The sequence below is a fragment of the Gracilinanus agilis genome, chromosome 2, assembly GCF_016433145.1.
Source record: "Gracilinanus agilis isolate LMUSP501 chromosome 2, AgileGrace, whole genome shotgun sequence".
Taxonomy (NCBI): Eukaryota; Metazoa; Chordata; class Mammalia; order Didelphimorphia; family Didelphidae; genus Gracilinanus; species Gracilinanus agilis.
The window spans coordinates 264,516,482-264,542,127 of record NC_058131.1 but is presented as its reverse complement, the minus strand read 5'-3'; the positions used below and the strand labels follow the sequence as shown (position 1 = coordinate 264,542,127).

Here is a 25,646-nt window from a genome sequence, read left to right as displayed (position 1 = left end):
GAATTATTTTGTTTTTCAATTCGCGTTCTCTCCTTCCTATGTCCTCTCTTTTCCCCACCTTTATTGGTCTAGTCATTCTGGAAAACAATTTATAACTATGCCACAAAAGCTTCTAAACTGTGCATACCCTTTGAGTCAATGATACCACTATAAGATCTATGCCTCAAAGAGATAAAAATAAGGAAAAAGACCTAAAGATGAAAAAAATATTTATAGCAGCTCTTATTGTAGTGGCAAAGAACTGGAAATTAAAGGGATGTCCATTTAGCTGGGAAATGGCTAAACAAGTTATGGAATGTGAAGGTAATACAATATCATTGTGCTATAAGAAATGTAAAGGTTTCAGAGAAAGCTGGGAACATTTGTATGAACTGATGCAGTGAAGTTAGCAGAACCAGGACAGTTTATATGACAACAAGAATATTATAATGCAAACAGCTTTGAAAGACTTCAGAACTCTGATCAATGCAACCTTTCTTCTGACCCTAGCCATGGGACTCTGGATAAACTACTTCATTTCTTTGGGCCTCAGTTTCCTCCATCATAAAATGAGGGGATTGGATTAAGTGATCTCAAGGGTCCTCCCTGCTTTAGCTGCATGACACCATGGTCCTAAGCAATTATACAGTTAGGACTTTGCTCCTCTCCATCCTTAAGCCTTTTCCCTCTCCATGAACAAAGGGAGGACAACCATATGCCTCATGTTCCAGTTCCAGATTAGTCTGATGTGTTGACCTGGAAACTTTTTTTACCCTTTGCTTATTTTGTCCACACTGGAGCATCTGCCTTAGACCTAAATCTAGAGGAAAGGAGATGAGGATCATTTAGATAATGTCTAATGTAGGTGCTTTATATAACAAAGATCCAAGTGTTAATACAGATATATCAATAGGTGGCAGAGAATTCATAGTTCTCTGGCTAGTGCATGGTAGAGAGTTATTGTGGGTAACAATACATTAATACTGCAAGAATCCAAGTCTTTCTTTCCTCAGGGTGGAGGCTCTTTTCCCAATTCAGATCACTGTATCAGTTATTTTGGGCATCTGAATCTCCTTGATGGATCATATTGAGATTTTGGTTCATTAAAACTTCCAGATCTTTTTTCAGAACCACTGCTGTCTAACCATGCCTTATTTTTGTGGAGTTGATTATTTTGTATCCAATAAGACTTTATATTTGCCCATATTGGATTTTATCTTATCAGATTCAGGCCATTGGTCTAGTCTGGGTGTTTTCTTGATTTATTTATTTTTTTGTTTGTTTTGTTTATTTGTTTCTGTGTCATATTTTGGTTTTGTATGTATCATGGACCTGTTGGTCTATGGAGTCCTTTTTAGAGTAATGTTTTTAAATATAAAAAATAAAATGCACAGGGTGACAAAGGGAGCCTATTATACTGAAATACGGTGATGAAAATATTTTTTAAAAAAGCAAGTTCGTGGACTCTAATAGAAGAACCTGTGCTCTGGCCTGTCAGAATACTTCTGTGTCCCAACTCTGTTATCTACTATGTTAACAATCTTTCCAAGCTTTGTGTCATCTGCAAATTGGATGAACTTGCTGTCTAAGCTTTTATCCATATCATAGATAAATCTCACAGGGCCACCAAGTATACAGATTACTGGGAAGCTACATCGGAGAACCTTGCCTCTTATTTTGACTGTGGGCTTACTTCTAACCCTGACCCAAGCTGACTGAAAGTAGACAACTATGGTGACAAAGGGGGCTATATAGGAGAGTGTGAATGGTTTAGCACAATCCACTGAAGGGTACGTCATTATGATGATGGTTCATTTTTGTTTGAAATAGGATCATAGCTCAAGAGTTGGAAGGAACCCATCTAATCCACCATCACTTCTCCCATCCTCATTTTGCACATAAGGAAACTAAGAGAAGATGATTTGCCCAAGGCCACACCAATTGTAAGGAACAGCCATGATTAAAACTCTGGTCTTTTAAATCTAAATGCAGTATTCTTTCCATAGTACTACACCATCCTGTAAAAATAGCAATATTTCCATAGCATTCAAATATTTACAAAGTAAGTACAAATATTTACAAAATATTTACAAAATTTATAAATATTTACAAAGTACTTTGTGGACATTTTTTTCATTTGATCCTTATCACAATCCTGTGAGGAAGCTAGGTGGTACAACACCAGGTCTGGAGTTAGGAAGACCTGAATTCAAATCCAGTCTTACTAGCTGTATTATTCAAGGTAAGGTATACTTAACCTCTGTTTGCTTCAGTTACCTTATGTAAAATTGGAATTCTAATAGCACTTCCCTCCCAGGGTTGTGAGGATCAATGAGATAACATTTGGAATGCACTAATCGTAATGCCTGATACCTAGTAAATGCTTAATAAATGCTTATTTATTTCCTCCTTATCCTCATTTGATACAAATGGATCTAGAGTCTCGGCAAGTTCACATGGTTTGTCCAGGTTTATACAGCTAGTGTCTCGGTTGGTTGGCAAAATCAGGTCTTCCTGATTTTAAGTCCAGAACTCTTTCCACTCTTCCATACTAACTTCTCATAAAACCTTGTTTTGGGGATCCAACCAGAAAATCACTCATCTTCATAAATTTTTTTAAAATTCAGACAAGTTTATTGTTTTTGCAATGTCCAGTCCTGAAAGTGAATGCTGAAGGAAGAGATAGATCCAAAGATGAATAACACAAAGTCTCTGTGGAGAACGACAAATATCCTCAGGCGCTGACTTTAAAATATTAAAATACTTTAAGGATTCGTGGTATATCTGGGTGTGCCCTTCCTCCAATGAGACAGATCACAGTCCCCCTACAAGTCTTAGAGTAAAAGAGCTGGCAGAAACAATCTTCTATTTGTGGTGAACTTGATGCTAAGCTTCTCTGAATGTAAATAGTCTAGTTCTCCAAGAATGGATTTACCCATCTATCTCGGGAGCCAGATCTAATATCAGTACATAGATAGAATCAAAGCTGGAAAGGATCTTAAGGTCATCTAATCCAACCAGCTCATTTTGCACATGAGGAAACTGAGATCCAGAGAGGAAATGTGACTAGCCATATAATGGAACATCACATAGCTCATGGCCCAAAGAACAGTCATGTCCCTGGCTCCATATGCTAGAGTCTTTTGTCCCACCAACAATGACTAAAAGACACATCTGGGTTTGTCTTTATGTCCATGTAAATGAGATTTTTGGTTACAGGCTCTCTTTGCAAATTTCCCCTATATTTAGTGACCGGTGTAATGCATGTTCATAATAGAGTTGTAATAGCTGCCCACCTCTGGCAGACAAACTTTATAAAACATTCTTAGTCTTTCTGGAGAAATGATTAGTGCCCAGCTGACAAACCAATGAACATTACATTGGCTTTATGAGGAATAACAGACAAACCTTTTAATATATGAGCTCTCAGAATGTCCCAGCCCAGAGTCTGAGTGAATAATGGTTATGCCCCAAGTAACATACCAGGGTCATAAACAGTCAATCTTCACCAAGAGGAAGAATGAAATATTGGTTGATACCATTTTTAATAAAGAGAATAAATTAAGTTTTAAATATCATGGTGCATCTTTAAACTGAGTAGGACCCAGACTTGCATGCCAATTAGCAAGTGAATAAGAGTGACAGGGGTCATTGGCCAGTAATTACCTCCCAGTCCACTTTGCATGATACTGGGCATTGTGTCCACCCCAGGACCTAGCAATCTGGCCACCTGCTTAGGATGGCTGTGTAGATAACCAGCTTTGTCTGCAGAATTAAAATGGTGGCTTTAATCTCGTCATTAATTCCTAATTCCACTGGTTCAATCAGTCACATGATGAACAATGCATTATTCCTTGCCGGTATTTGCTCTTTGTTTTTAATTAGAGAAAATCCTTCTACAATGTCAAACTTAATTTCAGATGTTGACTAGGAATATACCTTATTCAGCAGAAAAGCAATCCCTGGACACTGAGAAGAGAAAGAGTTAAAATTAAAATGTATGCATCCCCTCTCTCCAGGCTAAGCATTAAACTGGAAGAATTGTATCAAAACTCAACCCTGGCTTTAAAAATACTTACCAACATAATTGTTATTAATATTTGTATTGCTTACATATGTAAAACATTATATATATGTAGTGTGTGTATATATGTACATATATATGTTAACCCTCACACTACTTAGAAACAGAATACTACGAGGGATGAATCAGAATGTAAACATGCACATGATTTGGCATTATTAATTGGGCACCCGCCACCCTCATTATAACACCAGCTCTGCTGAGCACTGGAGAGAGCCTGCTGTAATGGGGTGGCTGATTATAATGGGGTAGAAGGCAGCTGGGGGTCAGGGAGCACCGGCGTTGTTTCTTGTAACAGGCAGCTGTATAAGGAGCACCGAATGTTAATTCTTTGATTTATTTTTATACCTGTCAGGCTAATGATGTTGAAGTATAATGCAATTCAGCTGACGGGGTTGAATGTTCAACCTTTAAGAACCAGGAGCTGCATGAGGCATGCTTTTTTTTTTTTTTTTTTTGAGGGGAGAAAGGGAGGGAAGAGAGAGTGGAGGAAAATGAGAGATGCCCAGATCAGGACTTTCAATTCATGGCTCGCTCCCCTTGTTCAACCTTTCCCTTTTTGATTCTTCTGGCACATCAAAGTGACGACTCTTTGGTGTTTTGGTGGCTAAGGGGTTAATGCTCACAGTTAAACCATTTCTCTTGGAAGGTCTCAAGTCTTGTACATGTTGCTACATTGACACCAAACCAACATTTTTGCCTTCCATTGTATGAAGGACAAATCTTGAGAGGATCAGGAAAAAAATCAGCACATACAGCAATGCATCTTCTTTTGCTTCTATTTGATGATTCCCCCACCCTTCTCTGTGAGTATGGGGGGAGCCCTAACTTTGCATTTCAATGGTTTGGGTTTTTTTTTTTCTTATTAATCCATCTGCGCACACAGAGGAGGGGGAAAAATCCCTTTCTGTGCTATACAAGGCATAATTTAAGCAGGCTTCGGAAATAAAAGGCAGAACAAATGTTATTGTTATTCTCAATATACAGATGTTTATTCTCATCTTCCCCCTCTCCTCCCCCCTTTATTTCTACTACTGTCTTTTTGGTGACGACATAAATAGGACTTGTCTCTTCACCATCTCCCGAAGACTTTTGTTTCCTGGGACAGCAGCCTATTATGATGTCACACACTGAAACAGTAATAATCCCCCCCCCCCAAAGTCTTAATAGAAGACAATGAAAGGAACCATATTGTTTTGTGACGGCACTAAATAAAGGAACTGTAGAGAGAAAGAGGAGGAAGGGAGGATATACTACAGAAAGGAGACAAGCAAAGCAGTGCTTTACCTTGGACTGAGTAGCTTTTTCTGAGTGTGTGTGTGTGTGTGTGTGTGAAGGGATTGGGAGGTATCTCAGAATGAGAGAAAAAGAGGGCTTTTTTTTCTTCCACCCCCACCCCGCAGATGATGATATGTGGTGCTTTCACTGTGAGGTCATTCCTTCCCTTGTGTTGGGCACACAAGCTTATCTGAGATCAACCCACTCAGTTAAGGAAGGATTCCTAAAGTTGCAATCATTCAGGTATACTGTTAATGCTTAGGCTTGAGAGCTGATGAGCAACAGAATTTAAATTGTATAAACTGTGAGACAAAGACCTGAACAAGAGGGATTAACTAAAATATTCAATTTTCACAAAATCTTAGAATCCCAGAGATGGAAGGCACCTTAGGGACAGGCTATTCCAATTCCTATCTGAACAAGAATATCCTCTACAGAATTCCTCTCTTGACTTCTATTTCATGAATTCCAAAGATGGGGAACCCACTACATCAATGATGGGCATTCTTTTGAACATGGTGTGTTGAAATTCATCAAAAAACCGAGCATAACTTGGGTGGTGTGTTGCTTCAAGAAAAAAAGCCATAATTTCGCAATATTTATAGTCTAAATAACAAAAGTATATAATTGTAATATATAACTGCATTTAATAAACCAAAATAGGTAAATTAATATAGGTAGAATTGTCATCTATAGTGCACAAAATGTCTACAATACACTACAGCAAATGTTTCATCCTCGGCATACGGCCCCATACTTCTCTGTATGCGGCCGATATGGCTGCGTGCCATAGGTTTGCCATTACCACACTACATTCTCCATTTGGACAGCTATTAGGACATCTTTCCTTGTGCTTTCTCTGGAGCTCCATTTATAGAACCTCAGAGCCAAAAGAGGCCTTTGGAGAGCATCTAGTTCAACCCCATGGTTGGCTAATGCTCAGATATTCCTTAGCCACATATTAGGTTAATAACAGAACAAGGCTAGGAACCCTTTCTCCTATCTCATGTTCCAGAGTTCTCCCTAACACATCAAAATTCATTATGATAATAGTAACAGCAATAATGACAACAATAATGCTAATATTGGTATAGTGTTTTAAAGTTTGCGAAGAGCTTTGCATATATAATTTCATTTGATCTTTATTGTCATCCTCATTTTAATATTATTAAATAATATCTATTAATATCCCCATTTACAGACAAAAGAACTGAGCCTGAGAAAAGGTAAGTGATTTGCCCAGAGTCACATAGCTCATAAGTATCTGAGGCCTTTGAAAATCCAGAAGAGGTCCAGTTAAAATTTTCCAAAGAAATCAAAAAGAATAGTTAAATCTGTGAAAATTTAGGGGGCATTTGAGGGAGTGGTGTTTTGTACACACTTTCCTTGAAATTGGAATGATTTATCTTATTGCAGTGAGTTTAATTTGTGGAAAAATCTTTTCTGAAGAATAAGAAAATATTGAGACAAGATAAATGTCAACTTTTAAAGGCGACTCCCTCCCCCTCCCCATAAGCTCACTGACAAACACAACATTTCATGTTTGTGAGAATCAAGCAGTAACTGGTGATGACGCCCTTTGCGAATGTAAAGTGTTTTTGGAAATAAGGGAAGAAGAAGAGCAATCCCGATGCCTTGCTGCAAGTTTGGAATCTTGGAAGTGGGAAAATCATTAATTTCTCAAATTTGCACTTGGCAAAATATTGCTCAGCAAAAGTGGCGGCTTTGGAGCCACTCTGGAGCAATTTGGCCACTGAGGCAGACACGTTGCTATTTGCTTTGGGAAACCATTTTTTGGTTTCATACGAAAAATGGTGCCAGATTTGAGGCAAACCGGAAAATTGCTCCAAATTTTTGCCAAGTCCTTCAGGGAAGAGAAGTTTAGGCAGTTGCAGAGATCTAGCTGCTCATATTACAGATGGTGAGCACCTCAGCTCAGCTCACATCAAGATCATAAGCAAACCCAGCTCTGGAAAAGGACATTCAGCCTGGGCCATTTAGTTTTTCAGCTATTGTATACACACACATGCACACACATGCACACACTTGTGTGTGCACACACATAAATGTATATTTTTCAATGTAACTGCCAAAATGATCTTTCAACTAGGCAGCTAATTGATGTTTATTATTGAACACCTACTGTGAGTACCACGGTGCCAGGTGACCCCTCCACAATCTACCTGGACAAAGACTTTGCTGGCCCACTCTTAAGGGTCTTCAGTGCTCCTAGGACAAATATGCAGCATTTTCTTTCATGCTTAGGTGCCATTTCTCCCTGGATAGTTCCTTCTATTCTCTATGTAACATTTGAGGAATATTAGTTAAATATGGTCAGATTAAGCCCTTGGTGCACAGAGACATGAAGGTTATGTCTTCCTGACACTGAAACATCTGGATGATGAGTGAAAAATTCAGTTAATTACCTGGATATTTGTCCAATACAACATCCATCCAGATGTTCCAAAATTGCTCAGTCATGCCTGGATATTTGGAGGCATCTGGATTGAGTGGCATTATATAGACCAAACATCCCAAACAATAAGCTTCATTTTTTCATTCATTCCCCCAAATATTTCATGTAGATTTAATCAATATCTCTGGGCTTCAGATTCAAATTCTATAAAAATAAGGAGGTTATATTACATGGCCTATAACATCCTTTCCAACTCTAAATCTTTGATCTCATAATTTAGCACAAATAGGAAGGAAAGACTGGAGGAATAGACTATGACATAGACTTGATTTCCAGGGAGTGCTTAGTGATGTGTGCAGTACTATATCCATAATGTGATATTCTCCTTTTACAAAGATGCTATTGAGTCAGCAACAATGCCACTCCAATTTCTGTCCCGGTAGTATGCTGGGCGGCATATCCACAGCTTTTTTTCAGTGGCCAATAGCAATCGATGTTGGCAGCTCAGCCCTTAATCAATTGGTGGCTGGGGTAGGCTCAATCTGGGAGTGTAGTGAAACACCAGTCAGTAGCCAGGTTTAGGCATTACTCTGTAACCATATTACAGAACATAGAAATGAAGGTAACTGACCACTTCAATCCTACAAGCCCTGACCAGCTTCTCACCAGGTTCCAATCCATAGGTTCTAGAGTGAGCCACAGAATTTGGCTTTCACTCCTCCAGCGAATCCTGTTCTGAAACACTCACGTACTCCTTTTCAATGACAGGTTGCTTCTTTGGATATGAAGGGAAAGGGAAGACAAAAATTGAAAATCAGCCCTATATGATGAAGAGGTCTGATCTGAGTTCCATGTCAGGAAGAGAAAAATTGGGCTTTGAGAGAAGGAAATTTATGGCTGATGATGGTGATTGAGTCTGGCCCAACGAGAGGATCCAGGGATAACTGTAGAGAGTTGGTGCAGATTATCATAGCCTGAAAAGAAATATCCAGTGAACTTTGAAAAGATCTTGCCTATAGATTTGGGGATCATTTGTGAATCACACTGCCCAGAATGGAGTGATGGGGTGCTTAAAGAGGATACTGCTCTCCTATATTTTATGGAAGTAATATTTTAGGAGGGTCCTAGCTTGACCTTTGGGCAAACTGATGACTGTTAAGGTCTCATCTGGGGGAGTAACCCTTCCTCCCTTCCCCCACAAAAAAGACTTCTCTAAACATTGTGTTGAGAAAACTGACCCTCAGATGGGTATAAGTGCTGCTTTGGTAAAATGGCCAATATATAATGGTATAATTTGGTAGAATGTGAATTTGAGGTGACATACATCCATTTGGCACAGTATTTCCTCCTTCTATCCTTTTGGTCACCTTTCCAATTCCATTAATTGCCAGTGGAAAATGTCTTCTGATTGTAATTGCTGCCTCGACTTCCTTGAATGAGTCTTGATTTTTCTCTTTAACTGGCTGGTGGGTAGGAAGAATTTCTGAGGAGGAATTTCAAACTTTCTTCAGGTGCTTAGAACTCAATGAAATTCCCCAGAGGGGCTTCTGATTGTTTTTAAAGGTTTCCTATGAATGCTCAATACTGTCTCCAAAGACTACCAGAGTCCATTAACCCACAGAGCCAATTCTAGGGTGGTGTGAGATCCTGGGGAAGGAGAGTGTCTATGGCTCTTTAGCCCTCTTGGAAATTCTGGCCTTAGGCCCTAGAGAGCTCCAGTTTCCCTTTACCCTCCTCTGTCATTAATAACACAAATATACCAAACAAATTAATTCCTCCCCCAAAAAACTTGTAATGATTTTTTTTTCTCTGTTAAGTTTTCAATTACATCAGCTCTCTCAGTCTCATTAAGAAGACACCAGCCCATCTTCATTAAATGTGAAACTAACTTTCCAGCAGCAAAGAGGCCGGGTGAAGAGGGTAATGATTTAATTTTCTTCATTTCAGAGAATTACATCTCTTATCCTGGGGCAATCCGTCTGTAAATGCAGACAAAGTGCCATTTGAAACTCCATTTACATTACTAATTTGATGAAGTTACTCAGAAGCCACCCCTCCAAGAAGTACTAGGCCTATTGGCCTTCATTTTGTGGGACCTGCTTCTCACCAGCTTACAGGGTGGGGTGGGAGGCCCAGGGGAAGGAAGCAAAGAACCAAAATGCCTTTCCCACACTGAGCTCATTGAAGAATTAAACTGAAGTTGCTTAGCCTCTCTGGGCCTTTATTTCTTCATCTGCAAAATTAAAAGGAGTGTATTAGATGGCTTCTAAATTTCTTTTCAGCTCTCTGAATCTATGGATTATAGACAACATAGTGGTAATGTTTCGGGGGGGGGGGTGCAGTTTGAGCTGAGAAGATTTTGTCAGTTGAGATTCACTCTCCATACCAAGATGGACTTTTATTCTTTCCAAGATCTCTTCCCCCTCTCCCCCAAATTCATTCATAGGGTTCAAGATATCGGGGATGAGATGGTTACAGAATTGAAATGAGAATTTGTATAGGTGACTGTTTGGTGATGAAATGTTTCCTTCCCATCTAGTTGTTTTCTCCTGAAATACTTTTTTTTTTCTGTCTCATGTTTATGTAGTATATTTTTGTGATTATGTTTTTTTTGTTTTTTTAAACATTTATTAATATTCATTTTTAACATGGTTACATGATTCATGCTCCTACTTTCCCCTCCACCCCCCCGCACTCCCCCCACCCATGGCCGATGCACATTTCCACTAGTTTTGTCATGTGTCCTTGATCAAGACCTATTGGTAGTTGCATTGGTGTGGTAGTTTCGAGTCCACACCCTCAATCATGTCCACCCCGACCCATGCGTTCAAGCTGTTGTTTTTCTTATATGTTTCCTCTCCTGCAGTTCTTCCTCTTAATGTGGGTAGCGTTCTTTTCCATAAATCCCTCAGAATTGTCCTGTGTCATTGTATTACTGCTGGTACAGAGGTCCATTACATTCGATTTTACCACAGTGTATCAGTCTCTGTGTACAATGTTCTTCTGGCTCTGCTCCTTTCACTCTGCATCAGTTCCTGGAGGTCTCTCCAGTTCGCCTGGAACTCCTCCAGTTTATTATTCCTTTTAGCACAATAGTATTCCATCACCCGCATATACCACAGTTTGTTCAGCCATTCCCCAATTGAAGGACGTACCCTCATTTTCCAGTTTGTTGCCACCACAAAAAGTGCAGCTATAAATATTTTCGTACAAGTCTATTTATCTATGATCTCTTTAGGGTACAAACCCAACAATGGTATGGCTGGATCAAAGGGCAGGCAGTCTTTTATAGCCCTTTGGGCATAGTTCCAAATTGCCAGCCAGAATGGCTGGATCAGTTCACAGCTCCACCAGCAATGCATTAATGTCCCAATTTTGCCACATCCCCTCCAACATTCATTACTCTCCCCTTCTTTCATTTTAGCCAATCTACTAGGTGTGAGGTGATACCTCAGAGTTGTTTTGATTTGCATTTCTCTAATTATTAGAGATTTGGAACACTTTCTCATGTGCTTATTGATACTTTTGATTTCTTTACCTGAAAATTGCCTATTCATGTCTCTTGCCCATTTATCAATTGGGGAATGGCTTGATTTTTTATACAATTGGTTTAACTCCTTGTATATCTCCTGAAATACTTTTAAAAAGCCCCTTAAATTCCCAACACATTTTCTCTTAGATATGTGAGCTCAAAAATGATCTATCAGATTGGGGCATTGGAAAGTAGAATTTGGTTTCTCAAAACTTCCCTCAACCAAGTTGAGGGAAAAATGAGTTTCTTCTCTTACACAGACCCCTACTTAAAATACCTTTCCATTATTCCTCCCAGCTTTCCAATCTGGGATTTCCCAAACTGAATTTTAAGACCAATCCGATCTCTATGAAAGCTTCTCTGACTTCTGGCCACCGTGACCAACCCCTTCTCTCAGATAATTTTGTGCATAATCAATCACATTTGTTATATTCTTATTCTGTGTCCCAATAATCCCTGTTTCATGTGCATTAATGTACGAATGCCTCCAAACTGCTCTTCCAGGTTCAAAGCAGGAGTAATTTCTTCATATCACCACACTAAGTGACTAGCAAGCAATGTAGGAGGCACAATAAGGTCAACAAATACAGATTGACAGAGTTGTAACTCTACTAGACTGTGAGCTTTTTTGAGAGTAGGAACTGATTTTTTCCCATCTTTATATTTCAGACCTTAACATAGTTTGTGGCACAAAATAGCCACTTAATAAATGCTCCTTGATTGACTGTAACTAGGGTAAGGTGATCAGAGCTTTTCCCCAGGGCACCTAAATTTAGAAGGTGCTGGCAGTACTTTTATTCTTTCAGCAGGCAAAAAGACTGACCTTAGCACATACTTAGAAAGAATAATGAGTTAAAATAGGAAAACTACCAGATGGTACTCCTCACCCCAGGTGAGCTTCTCTCCAGTCCTCCCCATCATTTGCCCTCTTCCAACAGTCTTAAAGTACATCAGGGTCTCTCTTTCCATAGAGCCTCGAGGTTTCTACCTCACTACCCCCAAATGAATTTGATACAAGTTGATTTGAGAGAGCCTTTTGTGCTGCTTGCCTCAGGGCCAGAGTAGAGGTCGAAGGGACCTTAGCAGCATCTAGCCCATTAATCTCATTTTATAGATGAAAACACAAAGGCCCCAGGTGGGTGTGATTTGCCCAAGGTCACATAGGTGGTATCAGAGGTAGAATTTGAACCCATCTGCTTTGACTCTGGTTAGGGTACTTTCTACTTTCCCACACTGCCTTCACATCTTTAATTCTACTTATGGATTTACTGAAGCCTTTTCTTCCCTACTTCCACTCATCTAAGGAAGGCAGCATGGTATAATGGAAAGGAGCAATGATTTGGGGGTTAAGAAAATGGCTTCAAATTCAAACTTTGATGCTTATTACTACTAATCTTGAGCAAATCATTTATTAATCTTGGCCTTCAGTTTCCTCATCTATAAAATGAAGGAGTTATACTTGACAACCACTAATCCTTTGTTTTGGTGGAAAGGAGATTTAATTTATTTTTAAGGTGGAAAGTTTCATGAATTTCCATGTGCTCCTTGTGCAGGGACCAGGCTAATTATCTCTTTATCACTCTAGTTTTAGGATATGTGCAGCCAAAGCAAACACTCCAGCTTTAAATCTATAGTGGTAATACAGCTATATGATAAATAAAGCCTCACTCCTCCCTTACATTGTTGATTCCTCCTAAACTTCATTTTGTTTTAGGAAAGAAAGACTGGTAGAAGGATGTAAAGTCTCTACAGAAAGCATCTGGATCATTGGTGTCCCAACCAAATGTCCATGGTCCAAGAGCTTCATCCAGAACAGTACCTGATTCAGTAACAGGTGGGGTATCTAGGCTACACCAGGCTTTTGGCTAACCCACTAACTGTACATGTTTACTAAGACCCTGCTCTGTATTTCAGAGATTTGAACTGATTAATCAATCTATTCATTAACTGGGCAGTTAGCGGATAGGAGAGTGCCAGAGGAGAGTGCCAGGACTCAAGTCAGAAAGACTGGTCTTCCTGAGTTCAAATCTTGCCTTGGACATTTACTAACTGGGTGACCATAGTCAAATCACATAACCCTGTTTGCCTCAGTTTCCTTATCTGTAAAATAAGCTTGAGGAAGAAATGGCAAACTACAGTATCTCTCCCAAAAGAGGTCATGAAGAGTCAAACACAACTGAAAAAAAACAACTAAACAACAAAACTGATTAATGCTGGCATTGTCTTAGGCAGAAGGAGGGAAGCATAAACAGGCCAATGAGGTTAGCGAGGCAGGCAGATTCCTGAAGACTTGCTTTCCTCTCCACTGGAATATTTACCAACCAACAACCCAGTAGCTGTCCAATTCCAGGCACATAGCAGGTAGGTACTTAATACATTGAAAGTGAGTTCAACTGAAGTGAATTCCATGTAAGTTCTTGATTTATTGTAGCTATTTATTGAAAGCTTCCTCTTCTCACTACCTCATATTACAGCACTCAGACGCCACTATTTCTCCCTTTACCTTTTTTTTTTTTATCTCATATAATGAAGTAGCCCTTCTCCTTGCCAAGGAATACCCTTCTATATGTACAAAAGTTCCCATTTCATCTAGTCTTCAGCAGATTGCCCCATCTCTTGCTCCCACTGTCTCACTGATAATCTAACTCGCCTGGCCTCAAAAACCCCTCACTCAAGCCATCCATCCATCCTTGCTAGTTATCATCCTGTATCTTTCCTATTTTTTATAGCCATACTCTTTGAGAAGACCACCTACAATAGGTGTCATCCTTACCTCTCATTTTCTTCTTAACTCTCTATAACCTGGTTTCTGATTTCATCATTCAGCCAAAACTACTTTCTCCAACATTACAATTGATCTCTTTTTAAAAATTATATTAAAAAACCTCTACCTTATGTGTTAGAATCAATACTAAGCATCAGTTCCAAGGCAGAAGAGTAGTAAGGGCTAGGCAACTGGGGTTAAATGACTTGCCCAGGATCACATAGCTAGGAAACAAATGAGGTCAGATTTGAATCCAGGACCTCCTCCATTGCTCCACCTAGATGCCCCATATGATTTCTTAATTGTGAAATCTAATGACCTTTCACATTCCTTATTGTTCTTGACTCTCAGCAGTCTTTAACACTACCAATCACTATCTTCTCCTTGATACTCTTTTCTCTCCATATTTTCAATATGCTGCTTTCTCCTGTTTCCCCTCTTACCTATTTGATTGCTTCTTCCTAGGCTCCTCTGCTGGCTCTCTTCATTCAGGCCATGCCAGCTAACTGTTGATTTCCCATAGGCTATGTCCTAGGATCTCCATGCTTTTCCCTCTATACTGTTTCATTCGTTGATCTTATCAATTTCCCTGGATTTAATTATCATCTCTACTGATGATCTTTGAATCCAACCCAAGCCTCTCTTCTGCTTTCCAGTCTTGCATCTCCACCTGCCTTTTGGCCATCTCAAACTGGGAGTCCCGTAGACATCTTAAACTCAAAATGTCCAAAACTCACTTGTTATCTTTCTTCCAAAACTCTCCCCTCTTCCCTTCTTCCTTCCTTACCACCTTCACGGTCACCATGCTTGCAACCTAGGTGCCATTCTTAAAGCCTCATCCTCACTCCTGACTCCTTTTCCAATCTGTTGCCAGGACCTATCAGTATTCCCTTTTTAACATTTCTGGAATCCATCCCTTTTCTTCTCTAACACTGCCACCACCTCTCCCTACTCCCTACATTCTTCACTCAACTGCCAAATATCTTTTCCTAAAGCACTAGTCTGGCCATATCACCCTTCCCCACCCCTCCACTCCCACCCCACTCTATAAACTTCAGTGACTTCCTATGGCCTTCTAAATATAAAATACTAAATATAGTTTAAAGGACTGAATATAAAATATTCTTATGTTCAAATCCCTTCCTAACTTGCCCTGGTCAACTTTCCAGTCTTCTTAAACTTTATACTACTACATTCTGCTAGCAGAAAACATTTGAGTGTGGTGTTTTTAAAAAGTAACCTGTCACCCTTCCCTAGAACTGTTCCTACTGATACTATTAGCAGATTATATTGTGGCTGCCACAAAATGAACCACAAGAGAAAGGGTTGGATGACTAGATGTTGTTTATAATGATGAGGATGATGTTAGTATTAATACATTCTTTATCTATTGATGATGCCTTTCACTGAAGGATAGCAAAGCTGTCTAAGCCATTGATCTCCTGGCACCTCTGTTAGAGAGAAAACCACTATTATCTTCCTTTTAGAAAAGAGAAAAAACAGAGGTTGAGCCACCTGCCTAAGGTCACAAGGGCAGAGAGAGGAGGTGCTGGGGTCTGCCACCGGCCCTTCCATAGGCTGACCTTTGGGCCAGAGTCTCTCCTGGGGGAAATGAAAGAGGCCCAACTAATACTTCCCCAAGACATGCTGGCTTTTTCTCACAAGGAATTAAAATGAATTGATGGGAATCCCCAGTCCCAGAGCAAACCAAACAGTCTTCACTGAAGGGGAGGACAGGAATCATTTGTGAAACCTCATTGAGTAGCAAGAAATCCCTCCCTGAAATAATACTTGGAGCTTAGTCTTGGCCAGAACCTAGTGGATGTGTCCTTGTATAAATAAAGGCAGAGAACTATCTTCATTCAGTGACTAGACTAATTTTTAAAAACCTTGTCTCTCATGAAAAGACCTAGGTTTAGTCCAGCAATAAGAGAGAAGGAAGCCCAGAATCAAAATTCTAACCCTCTTCCTCCATTCTTTCTTTCCTTCCTCCTTCCTTTCCTTCTTTCTTCTGTTCCTCCCTCCCTCCCTCCCTCTCACTCTCCTTCCCATTTCCCTCCCTTCTTCTCTCCTTCCATCCTTCTTTCCTTCCTTTCTCTCTTCTTCTCTCTCTTTTCCTTCCTTCCTTCCTTCCTTCCTTCCTTCCTTCCTTCCTTCCTTCCTTCCTTCCTTCCTTCCTTTCTTCCTTTCTTCCTTCCTTCTTTCATTCCTTCCTTCCTTCTTTCTTTCTCCCCTCTCTCCCTCCTTTCCTTCCCTTTTCTCTCCCTTCTTCCCTTCCAATTCAAGTGGTTGAATTGATTCAAGTTAAAAGTCTTCAGATCCATAAAATAGCTATCCCTCAATGCTCAACTCACTTTTGGGGTCATGGATCATCTATGGAGTTCAATTTTCTACCTTTTTTCCTGCCCCCAGTGACTAGATATAGTGGAGCACAGACACCACTAATGCAGGACATGGTATGGATCTACTTCAATGTCCTGTAAGACCAGAAATGCCTGCAATCCCCAAAGAACTCAGTTCCTGATGTACATATTGCTTGATGGAGAGTGGAATTTTGGTTAAAAAAAAGGAAATAAAATGCAATTGGCTTCTAAAGGTAAAGATCCATCAGCCCATTCCCTTCTCTATTCTTAACTCTAACCTCATCCCTGTTCTTCTACTTGCTCAGTGGTATTTACCTTTCAATTACATTTTCTCTGCTTTACATTACCATGCCAGATATATTAATATCCAATTTGTGAGAGCAAGACCATTATCAACTTTGCCTAAAGGAGGGAGGGAAAAACATGACCACAGTACTGGAGTTAGATGGTATCTCAGAGACCATCTAGCCTCCACGACTCATTTCAGATGCAATCTGAGGCCCAGAAAGGTGATGAGAGTTGCCTACAATTACACAGATGGTGAGCACCAGAAAGTGGGATCTGAACCTAGAACTTCTGACTCTATGGCAAGTGACTCCACTCTAACATGCTATCTATGAGAGGCACACAAAAGACACTCACAGTACACAGAAGAAAGACCTGGGATAGAGGAGAGAGTTGAGAGCAAGAGCAATTGAGAGACAGAGACAGAAAAAGAGAAACAGAAATAGTGCTAAAGATACACATCAAGAGGAAAGATAGAGGAGAGAAAAAGAGAGACAGAAGGAGAAGGAGAAAGTGAGAGAAGGTAAGAAAGACAGAGATAGAGATAGAAAGAAACGGACATACGCAAAGAGAGAAGGAAAGAGGGAAGGAATGTGAAAAAGAGAGAGACAGAAAGAGTAAAAAAGAGAAGGAAAAAAGACAAATGTAGAGAAGAGAGACACAGAGAGGAGAGAGATAGAAAGAAAGAGAAGGGGAGAGAGATGAGGATAGAGAGAAGAGAAATATACACAGAGAAGAGAGAAAAAGGAAGACAGAAAGAGAGAAGAGAAAAGGAGAGACAGGAAGAGAAAGAGAGAAAAAGAGGCAAAATGTAGAGAGGAGAAACAGAGGAGAGAAAAAGAGCTAGAGACTAAAAGATAGGGGAGGAGAAAGAGACAGAGATAGAAAGAAGAGACAAAGAGGGGAGAGGAAAAGGGAGAGAGAGACACACAGACAGACATTGAGACTGGATAAGAAAAATAATTGAAAGAAAATGGTATGCCCTGGAGGGTAGAAATACCCCATCAAGAACATATTACACAAGACCAGGGTCCCAGATACCTGTGTCTTTTGAGCTGTATGATCCCAAAGCAGGCAGTTGATCTCTCCATGGCTCAGTCTACATGTCACCAAAACACCCAGATGAAAAGTGAAAAGTTCCACTCATCATCCAGATGCTGTGCACCTGACACTGAACACCAGACATTTGTGAAACATCTGGATGGGGGAATTAAAGTTTTCGGCTTTCATCCAAATGTTTTGCACCATGTACACATTGCTTGCGTTTGCATCTGTTGTACAGAGGGGACTAGATGGCAGAAAGGCTCTTGTGAGAATTAATGGTAGGTTTGAAAACAGCTGAAAGAACTTCCCAAGATTACCCATCTGGATTACTCTGCTTATGGGAACTGATCTACCACAATGGTGAAAGCTGCTGGCCTGAAGGGGAGCTGGGCAACCAGAATTCTAAGCTTCACTCTGGCTAACAACCCACCAGGCCTTGGTTTTAGCTCAGCCTTATAGGAGAAGAAGATTAGAGATGTAGAACCGGAAGGTACTTATGGCAACTTTGCCTCATTTTACAGATGAGGAAACTGAGACTCACGGAGTGATTTGCCCAAGGTCAAACAGATAGTGAATAGCAGAGCTAGGATTTGAAAGTGGATCATGACTCCAAATTCAGTGCTTTACTTACTGCACCAAGCCCATTTATCTTTTCTAAATTATTTTTTCAATTAATAAGCATTTATTTTCTCTCCTTTCATACATACCCTAATCTGACTGGAAAAAAATAAAATTAAAAGCAAAGCCCTTGTAACAAATAAAAGATGTTTTAAAAGTCTTAGTGAAGTTTGGGGTGTGGAAGAGAGGGAAACTAAATGCTTGTTAATGGAAAGAACAAGTTTTAAAAGTAAAAAACAATAAAACAAAAACAATCAAGAAATATGAATAGGAATGGGAAAAGCACTAAGTTTGGAGTCAAATCATTCAGGTTCAAATCCCAGCTCTGCTATTTACTATCTGTTAGCTTGAGTAAGTCACTTTCCAAGCCTCCATTTTCTCATCTGTAAAATATGGGGCTGATGCAGTTAATAAAGTTGAGCTTTATTAGTTAAAAACTACTCTGAGACTCTTTGGGATACACTATATACAATCCCTAGTTGAGCAAAATAAACCCTCAGATTAAATACTCATCTTTCTGAGTTTCATTTCCTCATATATAAAATTAGAAAAGGTAATAGAGACTAGATGATCCCTAAAGATCCTTTAAGTTCTATCTGAGCCAGCCTGAAGGACAGTTTACTTATCAAGCAATTGGGACAGGAAGGGAAGCATGGATTTTCAATGCACCCTAAGCTACTAACGTAGAGGTCACAGAGGTAACCTGTGTGCTTCTTATATTGGTCACAGATTCCTCAGGGGCAGAGATTATTTTGTCTTTTTATCCTCAACACCATGATCATTGTTGTTGTTATCATTTCATGTGAATTGTTGTCGTTGTGGTTGTTGAGCCATATTCAACTCTTTGTGATCCCATTTGGGGTTTTCTTGGCAAAGATACTGGTGATTGCCATTTCCTTCTCTAGCTCATTTTACAATTGAGGAAATTCAGGCCAACAGGGTTAAGCGATTTGCCCAGGGTCACACAGCTAGTGATTTTCTGAACCCAGACTTTGTAACAATCACAAATATAATTCATGAATTGTACCTATGATTTAATTGTTATAGGGGAACTCCAAATGCGAAGGCTTCCTCTACCAATGTATCTTCTCTGCAAGATGAAGCCTTAGAGCTGCCTAGAGCACTGAGAGTTAAGTACTTGGCTGTCCTCGCACCACAGAGGCAGAACACAAATCCAGATCGTCCTGACCCAGAAAGGATCACTCTAGTCAGTAGACCTCATTGCCTCTTGCCTTGCACATTGTAGGTGCTTAATAACATTTTGTTGGATTGAATCATTGAATTATTGACCATTGCTGTTCCTAGAATCTCATCTTGTTTTCTCTCACCTCAAATCAGTTATCCTCCTCTTGGAATCTGGTTTCTACCTGAATTTATAGATTTTGTTCTCAGATGAACTTATCTTGAGTAAATTTGTCTCAAGCCAGTGTGTCATCGTCCTGTACTTGGACCCTGGGTCCTGATCACCTTCTCTCTGATGTGATACTTTAATACTTCTCTTTTGACCTCAGCTCCCCAGGCTGCAACACAAAAAGCTCATTTTATGGACTCCTGTTTTCCTCCCTTCTCTCTCCCTCAGCCCCCATTCCCTTTCTCCTATAAATGGGTTCTTCTTGTAATCTCCATTTTGGGGAAAGGCCTAGACCCTTCCTTGTCCTTCATTCTCTGAATCGTGTCATGATATCTCTACTGGGGTACCTCCTCCACCCTATCCACCCCCTTTTCATCTCCCCTTTGATATATTATTGGCTCGTGTTAGAATTTGGATCACCAATGCTTAATGCCTAGAATATAATAATAAATGCTTGTTGTTGGCTTGTTGGCTTACCCTAGCTAATCTTTGACCTTCTGGGTTCCATTTATTTTTTGGCTAAGAGCTGCCTTGGAATGATAGATTTATGTATTGCCTCTGTCTTCACACTGCATGGGGTGACAATCAATGCCAAGTCCCAGATGGGTCAGGAAAGGGGACCAAAGACTATGGGAAGGGGCCTCCTGCTGTCTGTTTTTCCTCCCCGGCCTTCAGAACTCTGCAGCTTTTCAATCAATCCTCTTTTCCTGCCTTTATAACTGGAGCACCATCACATCCAGTCATATACTACAGGTCTGAGCTCTTAGGGACTCAGGTAACTTTGGCAATTTCCTCCTTTTTCAAGTCAGAAACAGGCCCCTTTTAAATCTCCCAAGGTGCTGTAAGCATAGATATGACTGGGAGGAGGGAGTCCCTTTCAGATTTAATCCATCATTCGAGATCGCACCCCTTTGGATTCAAGTGAGGTAGCATACTAACAACCTCACCTTATGTTATGCCCTGTAATCTGTTTCCTAATGTGTTAAATCCAGAAAGTATTCATTAAGTCCCAATGGTATGCCAGGCACTATACTAGACACTGAAAATACAAAAAAAAAAAAATGAACAAGTCCCTGCCCTTGTGGATCTTATATTCCATGGAGGTGAAGTGGGGACCACAAATACAGGACAGGGATTAGAGCTGTGATTTCATTCTTATAGAAGAACTCACGGAGAGGAAATTCCCTCTATTAATGCAGGTCAGCATCTATTCTATAATTTATACTCTTAGAGCTTTGGCTATAGCATTGAGACATTAAGGACTTTGTCCCGGCATATACAGTCATTATGTATCAGAGGCAGAGAACTTGAACTCTCATCCTCCTGGCTTTGAGGCTAGTTCTCTATCACACTGCCAGAGAAATATTTGTAAAGTAATCTCCTGAGGGTAGGTATATGCCCAATATGAAAGGTAGGAGATTTACAATAAATCAGGATTCAAAGTGTCCACTACAAGCAATTTTCCTACTCATAAAATAAGGGAGCACCACGTTGGAGAGATAGAAGGCACCTCAAAATCATCTTCTGGAACCTCTTCATTTTGCAAGTCAGGAAATAAAAATTCAGAGGAATCCAGTGACTTGCCTAATGTTATAGAAATAGGTAATGAAGGAACTGGGATTTGACTGTAGATCCTCTAACTTAGATTAAGCACTTTTCTCTTTTTTTAACTATCTAATCTCAGGAGATACCACATGGCCTCAGGGTAATTTTTATCTGCTCATTTCTTTTTTTTAACCATTTAAGAAATTATTGACAAATTTGTTTTGGCATCACTGTTTTCCAATACATTTTTTTTTGCTCCTCTACCTGAAGATGCTTCTTTGTGAAGAGAGAGAAACAATTTGGAACTATGCCAAGAATATTCCCAAACTGTACATATGTTCCTTTTGACTCAACTAAACTACTTCTGGACTGTATAGAGTATATGAAATGTTCAGGGAAGACTAAGGCTAGCATTTCTGATGTGAGAGTTTGCCAAGCTCTTTTCAGGGCTGCTTTCGTCCATTAGTGTCCGCCTACCACCCAGTTATCACCTGTGGCTTCAAGAAAGAAGTTATAGCATGCTCAAGCAGCCATATGAAAATAAACCTTCTCAGTGGGCTGGCCAAACCAGGTTGAGAGTAATCAGCAGGTCTCAGAATCATTGGTGAGTTTAGGAAGTATGTCTACTCTAAGCATGTGAAGACTTCCCCCAGCAGAAGGAGTGAAGGAGAGCAATTTGTTCCAACAGCCACAAAGGATGCAAAAGCAGGTGCTGTGGAGTGCTGAGAGCTGGGTTAGACTTCAAAGAAGTCAAAGTCATCCATGGCATCCTGAACCAGCACTAGTCATTTTGACTTTTGTCTTGCCACTGGACTTTGAGGACTCTGGAACAGAGAGTGAGGCTGATTACCTTGTGCAAGGCTGCCTCACTTAAATCCAATATATGCACAAGTCAAAAGCCCTAGTGATATAATTTTGATCCTCTTTGAGGACAAAGGACAGCAACCAACTAACCAACCACTGCTGGGCCTATTGCATCAAGGAAATCACAGGAGGTAAAGAACTAATACATACAAAAATATTTATAAAAGAAGCTCTTTTCATGGTAGCTCAAACTTGAAAACTAGAATAATGCCCCCTATTGGGGAATGACTAAATAAATTGTGGTACATTAATATGATGTAATATTATAGTGCCATAAGAATTTGTGAGATGAAAATTCTCAGAGGAAACTTAAAAGACATTTGTAAAATGATGCAGAGTGGAGGGACTGGAACTAGAGGAACAGTTTATATAATACTAAACCAACAACCATCATAAAGGAAAAACTATTTTGAAAAGACTTTAAAATTCAGATCAACAATGGTAAATGATGAGTCCAAGAGAATGAAGATAAAAATACTACCTACCTTCTGACAGAGAGATAATAAATTTAAAATACAGAAAGAAATATACTTTTTCAGATCTGGCTGATGCGGTAGTTTGTTTTATCATAGATTGTAGATATATGTTGAGCGATTTTTGTTGTTAAATTTGCTTGATAGGGGAGAGGGGAAAACAATGGGAGGGACATTAACAAATACTTGAAAAAAATTTTAATTTAAATATTTAAAAGTATATAGGGGGCAGTTGGGTAGCTCAGTGTATTGAGAACCAGGCCTAGTGACCGGAGGTCCTAGGTTCAAATCTGACCTCAGACACTTCTTAGCTGTGTGACCCTGGGCAAGTCACTTGACCCCCATTGCCTACCCTTACCACTCTTCTGCCTTGGAGCCAATATACAGTATTGACTCCAAGACGGAAGGTAAGGGTTTAAAAAAAAAGCATATAATAAATTCAGCCTGTTATATAAGTTTAACTTTTAAAAAGTCAAGAAAAATACAGAATCGGGGAGAATTATTTAGCAAAACTAACTAACACATCAACCAAATATGATAGTAAAAACATGATGTTCCATTTTTTGAGCCCTCATCTCTGGGGGAAAAAAGGAGGGTGGTCTATTTTCTTTGCTCTTCTTTGGGGTCAAATTTAATCATTATAATTATCATGTCTTTTACTTTGCAAAATGTTCTTTTCACTTAAGTTGCTGTAATTATATATACATATCCACCCACACATTATATATACATATATATATATATATATTTTCTTGGTTCTGCTTTCTTCACTTTTGTTTGTATCTTCCAATACTTTTCTGAATTCTTCATATTATTTTTTTAGAAGATTCTTTCATATTCATGCAACACAATTTGTCTAGCCATTCCCCAACCAATGGATACCTACTTTGTTTTTAGCTCTTTGCTACCAGAAAATAATGTTGTTATATAATTTTGGGCCTTTCTTTCTACCTTTGATCTCACTGGGGTACATGAGTGGCAGCGGGACTTCTGGTTCAAAGGTTATTGACATCATAGTCACTTCCTTAGCATAACACCAAATTGCCTCCCAGAATTTACTTGTTCATTTCTAGAAGAAAGTGGCAAGATGAGCAAGAATGAAGTAAAATCTATGAAAGCTCTTTTGAGAGCTATTAAATACATTTTCTTGCCCATTCTAGATTAACTTTTACTTACTGTCAGGGAAAAGACATAATGGAAAGTAAATAATAATTATAAACTGTGGCTTTCATTGGTGTAATGCTTTGTGGTCAAGTTAATTAACTGAAGAGATCTGTGAGTTCATCAATGACAGTATCTCCTCCACTTATGCACAACACAACTGCTCTTCTTCTTCACCAATTCCTGTGAACAAAAAAACTCAATCAACCTGGTGAAGAGATTCTCTGCTATTGATATCACTCACACTTTCAATCAGCAGGTACATGCATTTATATATTTACACATGTATGCATGTATAAATGTATTTATGTCTATGTCTATGTATACACATGTAATATATACATATATATTGGTAAAAATTGATACAAGGTGATTTGGAAAGAAGGTACTGGCAGCTGGAGACATCACAAAAGGCTCTGAGCTAAGCCTTCAAAGAAATTAGATACTCTGAGAGATGTAGGTGCCAAGGAAGTGTTTGCCAAGCCTGACAGACTAGTCTGGTAAAACGGTACAGAGGAGAGAGGGAGAAAGCACCTGACTAAGGAACAACAAGAAGGTCAGTTTGGCTGGTAGAGAGCTGGTTCTTTTCCAAGGAAATATACAGCTTGTCTCTTGCCCCATCCATAAAGCCTTTACTGCTTGGCAGTATCTTCTGCAGGTTGAGCATGGCTTTTGAGCACTCAAGGTCCCTCCAATGACATCATGTCATTGGATGCTAGTTGAGGTTGTAGTAACCTGGGCATTCCCATCAAGAGGAAGAAAATGATTCACAAGCTGTCTTTTGCTGCTGCTTCTTTTCTTCATCATCCAGCTTTGATGAGAAGAATGCTCTGAGTCTGGTGTCCTAAACTAGTTATTATTGATCCACCTTAAATTTTGTTCATGGAACTCGTGATCTCATCAATATAAAGAGTTCCTGAGAAGAAACTCCCTAGACCAATGCAGATTGACATTGGCTCAGCAAGTTCTACAAGTGCTCTTAGAGAGTTGTCTGTGGTCAACAAGAGCTTAAATGATTTGTCCAGAGCCTTACATGTGTTATGTGTCAGACACAAGGCTTGAACAAAGGTCTTCTTGGCTTGAAGGCCAACTTTCTCTCATTGCCTTACAGAAAGAATTATTTTTTTTATTAAAAAAAGAAAAGAATATTCTCTATCCAAAAACACACACATATAGTGTTGAGAATAAAGGAACACAATTGATTTTATTTCCATTTGTTTCAATAGAGAATACTTAAATATAATAAAAGTGCACTTGTGGCAATAGCCTAGGAATTATGGGTCAACATCTACATGCACACATAAAGCTACACACATGTGCGTTGGGGCATTTGTGTAAATATCTAAACCCTTCAGGGATGGGGGAATCTTGTAAAATCATCACCAAAGGAACAAACTTGATTCATGTAAAGAGAGCAGAAGATGGTGTTTTAATAAGATTCAGAGCTCAGGATGTCAGATCTGAAAAAAAAAACCAAACCAAACCTTTAAAAAGTTCAACATCCACATTTTTTTAGATAAGAAAATTGAGGTCAGTAAGTTTAAATGACTTAGCCAAGGTTACCTAGCCAGTAAGTGACAAAGCCAAAGCTGGCATTTAAACTGAAACCTTTTTTTTTTTTGACAATAAGGTCCATGTTGGCCTCATTAAACCAATCTGGTCTTATCAGGGATATCATTGGGGGAAGATTAGAAAGCGTGGGCTCTTGCCCTCAGTAATCTCTCTCACCCCAGACACATTCTGGTGTTTTCTAGGGATCTGATCTTCTCTAAGACAAGCTCCAAAGGCCTGAGTTTTCCAGAGCTGGGGACTCTGTCGGGTTCAGTAGGGATTTTCCAAGAGAAGGCAGAATGGGGTGGTGTCGAATGGGGCCTCCTCTTCCCAATGCA

At 39.5% G+C, this 25,646-nt stretch overlaps 1 non-coding gene across 1 annotated transcript; it reads right to left on the bottom strand.

Moving 5' to 3' along the window:
- Nucleotides 1-12,797: 12,797 nt before the first annotated feature.
- On the bottom strand, nt 12,798-12,904 carry LOC123238427. Its single transcript, XR_006505600.1, has one exon. It is a non-coding gene; the product is annotated as a U6 spliceosomal RNA (small nuclear RNA).
- Nucleotides 12,905-25,646: the final 12,742 nt, after the last annotated feature.